Source organism: Papaver somniferum, chromosome 8 (genome assembly GCF_003573695.1).
Source record: "Papaver somniferum cultivar HN1 chromosome 8, ASM357369v1, whole genome shotgun sequence".
NCBI classification, from domain to species: domain Eukaryota; kingdom Viridiplantae; phylum Streptophyta; class Magnoliopsida; order Ranunculales; family Papaveraceae; genus Papaver; species Papaver somniferum.
This window is the reverse complement of record NC_039365.1, coordinates 102,424,770-102,430,649: the sequence shown is the minus strand read 5'-3', so window position 1 is coordinate 102,430,649 and position 5,880 is coordinate 102,424,770. Positions and strand designations below refer to the sequence as shown.

General features: G+C 39.1%; 1 long non-coding RNA gene across 1 annotated transcript; it reads left to right on the top strand.

Annotated features, from left to right (window-relative positions):
- Positions 1 to 2,208: 2,208 nt before the first annotated feature.
- On the top strand, positions 2,209 to 4,180 carry LOC113302364. Its single transcript, XR_003336821.1, has 2 exons — positions 2,209 to 2,387; positions 2,491 to 4,180. It is a non-coding gene; the product is annotated as an uncharacterized LOC113302364 (long non-coding RNA).
- The last annotated feature ends 1,700 nt before the right edge of the window (positions 4,181 to 5,880 follow it).

Here is a 5,880-nt window from a genome sequence, read left to right as displayed (position 1 = left end):
TAACTAGTTCAAATGACTCAAATAAACTAGTTAGAGAGTTGTTTAATTGCATGAAAATCTTATGTAACTACACAAGACACAATTGAAGCAAAAATGAATTGATTCACTCGAATCGGTTCATCAACTTTATAGCCACGGTTTGTAAAATTCATTCCTTAGTTTAGATAAGTATAAGTTCAAAAACAATCGTCTTTAGATATAACCTACTCAAGTTCGCAGACTTAGTTCACGGACTTGCATTCCCGGAAGGATTTCACAAACTCCAGCAGATTTTCTCGGATCGAGAACTTCCGCCAGTTCGCGGACTGAGTTCACGGCTCTTGTTCTGGTTCTCTTGATCAACAAAGTTCGCAAACTTCGGTTCAAGGAATAAGGACTTATACATATATGTGTTTCCACAACAATGCTTATATTCATCATTGGTTATATAATCTAAACTCTCATTCCAATCATTCAAACATTCTTAGAGGACGTTATATAGTTGTTATTCACAAACTATTTTTCGTCAAAGTGATTGAAACATAACATGACTTTCGTCACTAGGTAAAGATGATTTGGCCAAAGCGAAAGCTTACCAACACATATTTCGAAAAATAGATAGGAGAGATAAACTCGGCTCGAAATAGCAAATGTGTATAATCAAAGTCTATATAGCAAAACGACTTTTGTCTCAAGATAGGAGATAGAGTAGATAGAATTTTGAGTGATAGATAAGTTCAAGTCTCCACATACCTTTTTGTCGATGAAGTTCCACCAGTTCCTTGAGTAGTTCTTGGTCTTGTATGATGATCCTCCATGGAGTTCTTGATCTCAACTACACTTTCTATCCTAGTCCGTGACTTATCTATAGTAGACTAAAAATCAGGACTTATAATTTTGATCACTAACATTGACAAACATGCTTGACATAGCAAGGCATACGAGTTCGACCGAGCAATGCTCGAACACCTTCCATCCCAGAGGAAGATTTTTGTTGTGATCCGGTCACGGTTGATTCACGGGATGTTCGTGGTGCTATCAAGAGTTTCCCTAAAGGAACTTCTTGTGGTCGCGATGGTTTGTGTGCGCAGCATTTGGTTGACGCTTTGAGTGGTGCAGCAGCGGCATATGATTTGTTGGCTTTGATCACGGGGGTGGTCAAACTTTGGTTGGCTGGAAAGTGTCCTAAGGTTTTGGGGGAGCTCATCGCCAGTGCACCTCTCACGCCTTTACTCAAACCTGGTGGTGGGTTAAGGCCTATTGCGGTAGGCACTATCTGGCGACGTTTGGTCTCTAAGGTAGGCGCATTCTCCGATGTCAAGGCCATGTCTTCTTACTTAGGAGATCATCAGTTTGGTGTTGGTGTGCCAGTTGGGGGAGAAAGTATACTTCATGCTGTAAATGGTTTGCTACAGTTGAGAGGGCACTCGGATAAGATGTCAATGTTTCTTATCGACTTCTCGAATGCTTTCAAAATGGTGGGAAGGTCTCATCTCATTAAAGAGATTCGACTTCATTGTCCAGGTATTTCTCGCTGGGTTGAATTCTATTATGCTAGGCCTGCTAAACTCTACTATGACCAGTACATCTTGTCTTCTTCTTTGGGGGTTCAGCAAGGTGATCCACTCGGTCCCCTTATGTTTGCTCTGGCTCTTCACCCTCTAGTGAAGTCCATTGCTTCTCGTTGTAAGCTCGATTTATACGCCTGGTATCTTAACGATGGCACTACTTTCGGCGACACGTCGGAGGTTGCCAAAGCTTTGAAAATTATTCCCCAAAGACATTGGGAGGCCTAGCAAATGTGTTAAACTTTTGGGGGGATATGTGAGTTTAGACATGGATTTCATGAGTGATATGGTTTTGGGTAGGGTGAACAAGACTATTCAGCTAATGTCGGTGATAAGTGTTGTAAAACACCTAAATTTATATCTATTGTTTATGCTTTTTTTGTGAGTTTCTTGTAAGTTATGTATCTTACAATTCCTTTTGAGTTTTATAGGTGCTTTGGATTCATTTAGAGCAAAAGAAGAAGAAAGCCTTCAATTGGAGAAAGAAGTGCAAAAGCATCATTTTCCAGACGAGTGATACCCGGAACACAGTCAAGGATAAAGGACAACCGGTTGGAGTATAATAAGAATTGCTAAAACCGCCCATGGGTGTTAATAGCCGTCCGGTACTATTAGACCTAGCTAGGTCGAGCTCTTTTGTTTCAGACAACATTTCTTCTTGAGCTGCAAATGAGAATTACTGCTGGAGTGTCGAATCATAGGAAGAGCAAGTTTTGATGATGTTCAGGTGAGGATTTGAGCCGAAGTGATACTGCTAATTTCCAGGGAAAAGTTGGTTTCAGTTTGAATTAGAGAATCAGAGAAAGAAGATATGAAATCACTACTATCATTCACCATCAGGTTAGGGTTTTGTTGTGTTTGAGTTGAATAGAGAAATTAAGAGATTGGGTTTGTGTTAATTCGTAAAAACAGTGAAGAAATGATGTGCTGTTGCTATTGATAGGAGGATGGTCGAATAAATGAGAACTTGAGGTGGATTCATAGAATTGAAGATGGCAGCAGCTGCAGTTGATTCATAGTTGCAGTCTATGAGAAGAGAGATTCAAGAGCTGGTTGAAGTACAAACTGGAGTTCAAATCGATTCTGTGAATAAAGAGATGGAGGATGAAAAACTGAGATTCAAAGGTCTGTGAACAATTGGTTTGGAATTTGAAATCGAGAAATAAAAGAATGAGTTTTGAATTGATTAGTTGGTTCGATTTGATATGGTGAAATTAGAAGATAAAGCTGCTGACGCACACAGAAAGAAGAAGAATAGCTCATCCTGGTGATTATGAGAGTAAGGGACTGAAATTGGCAGTTCTGGTGATACAGTGATGCTGTTATGAAGCTGCAGGAAGTGGATCTGCAAGCAGTTATTGCAGGAGCCAAGTAACCAGCTGATTGGTGCAGCTGACTTATTGTAGTTGAGCTGTACATGGGAGTTGTAGTGGTGCTGTTGCTTTCAGCTGGGATGAGAAGAACATGGTGAAACTGGAGTTCAGGGGAGTGTGGCAGTAGTATGGCATGGAACTGATGGTGGTACTGAGATGTAATGGTGCTGGAACTGTTGCCATCGGCTGGAGGACTAGAATGGGTTGAAACTGCGGGTGTTGATTGAAATGATTCTTAGTTTTTGTGGTTTGAGCTGGAGCAGTGGCTTGAGATGAAGAGTTGCATCTGCAGTTGCAGTGGGTTCTGTGATTGGAGATGAGTCTGGTGGTTTGGTGGATTTGGTTTGAAATCAGATGGATTTGAGAATCGACATCGTGGTTGTGAATCTGATATGGATGGTGTTGCACCCGATGGTAGTAAAGTTGGTGTACGAGCTTGATGTAGTGAGGCTGTGATGGTCTTGATGTTGTTCAATGGTGGAGATTCAGATGCAGTTACAGTGGCAGTTGTGATATGAGAGAGTCTTCTTAGTGCTATTGAAGTGTGCTAATGCATGGAATTGCAGGGAAGAGACAGTGCCTGAACAAGACTGCAGAAACAGTGCGAAAAGTGAGCGAAAATGGAGAGCCGGTGGTACTAGTTCCAGTTGCCAGATCTCAGAATGGAAAGTGGGAATTGCAAAGTTTCACTGGATCATGAAGGGGGTTCGAGTCGGATGCAAGAGTCGACCGTGGGATATATGAGTTACGAATCACTTTTTTTGGCACGTTTTTGCAAGAACAAGGAATTGGCTTAAGTGGTTCTTTTGTGAATGTGTGGGATGCAGAGAAGCAAAGTTGAGCTACTGGAAGTGTAGAATTTCTTGGTGATAGTTTCTGATCATTCAGGTGGCTATAGAAAGTTTCTCGATGCCGGATTCCGATGACAGTGACCGGATTCCGGTGATGACGTCATCAATTCGGCGACCCAATTTTGGACCCAGAATTTCCAGAAGAGATTTTTTAACACATGGGCTTGGTGGATCAATTGGATACGGGTTTTGAGAAGAATTGACCAAGTTTTGGAAAGAGTATCCTTTTGGAATTGAAGAAGCATATAAATAGAAAAGTCTTTCTCTAAACCGAGATATCTCCATGAGGGAGGCTTCTTGTTGTTTTTCTAGGGTTTCACATGATAGTTTTTCTTTGCTTTCTATGATGATTTCCAAAAACACAAGTAACTAAGTTTTATTATTGGTTAAAGATGTATTTGGATTTTGCAACCAAGTTATGGATTTTATGAATTAGTTTTGTCTCCATATTATCGTTTGATTTCTACTGCTTATAACAATTGCATGATTGATGTATTGCAATATGATTGAATGTTTGTTTAGTTAAGTCTAGAATTGATTGAACTCACATCCATATGTATAGCTAATTTAGGGTTCATCATCGAGCGATAACCTTGAATACGAGTAGCATGATATGATTATGGTTTGTAGTGATACACTCTTGTAATCATATGTAAAAATTGACCTTTGTTCGAATTTTTTGCGCAATGTGTTTCAATTGCAGTGATTAGCCTATTTCACAAATCTTAATGTTCTGTGGGAATTGAACTTGATTAGCGCAAGGCGTCGAGTTATTCTTTAGGTAGTATTCATACTTGCATCGTCTTACATGGAAGTGTGATGACTAAGGAAATTTACGGAGTATTCTTGCAATAAGGTATTCTAAGGATTTTGATGATAGCGAGATTAAATACGAATTCTATTCATATATTCAAAAACTTGTTTACAATTGAAGATGAAACCTTTACCCAATATTTCACATCCTTGATTTGCGTGTTTACTTTTTATTGTTTTTCTTTTATTTTATTTTAGTTTATAAAAAACAGAAAATCCCCCCCGTGTTACTTATAGGAAACCGAAACATATTGACAACCTTAGTCCTCTCTGTGGAAATGATCATTTCTTACCCTTGCTTCATTATATATTTTGAGTAGTAAGAAAGTGTAATTATTTTTGACGCCCACGACAACGATCAAATTTTGGCGCCGTTGCCGGGGAGGTAGCGGTTTGTTATTTGTTTTTGGTTTCTTTTTTTTTTTTAGTTTTGTTTTAGTTTTTCTTATTCTTTGGTTCTTAACCGAGTTTGAGAATCTCGTTTCAGGTACCAATTTCTATGGACGGAGCATATTGGAACAATCAATACGGCTTTCAACCTCAACAATATGACAACTATCACCCTTATGGGGAGTACAATCGAAACCAATCCTTCGGTTATGGTCAATACTCCACGTACCTTTTTAGTTATTCTCATACATTCCAACTTTCTTATGGTGGTTATGTAAGTGAGCAACCACAAAGAGGGGATGATACTTGTGCTCCTATTAATATTTCTTCTAGTTTGGTAGACGAAATGCAACAATTTATGGTGAGCGTGGAGTCAGTTTGTAGACAACCAAGTATGGAACTAGTTTCATCGAACGAATGTGCTCATAGTATGTTTGGCCCAATTTCTGATTGTAGTTATGATCATTCACCCATTCAAAGGGAAGATAATTGGCCTAACAATACTGAAGTAAGCGATTCTACTTTTGCCTTGTCGAACGAGCTTTACGAACAAATGGAACAATACATTCAGAATTTGGATGGATCACTCCAAGAGCTTCAACAAGGTGTTTCCAACTTAAGAAAGGGAATTGATGAATACAAAGAGGAAGTGGACAATTGTGTTGAAAAGGACCAACCTTTGGAGATATTTGATGACATTAGTATAGTTTACTCAACTCTTGATATTTATAATGATCAAGCACCTATTCAAAAGGTACATGAGTATGATGAAACTAGTGTTTTACAGAACTTTGCAACAAGGTTTGTGTCTAATGATGACGAGTATGTTGAGAATGTGACCGATTTGACCAATATTGTGGAAGACCCAATTGAGCTTGCAAAGGATTGTAATGATGATGTTAATGC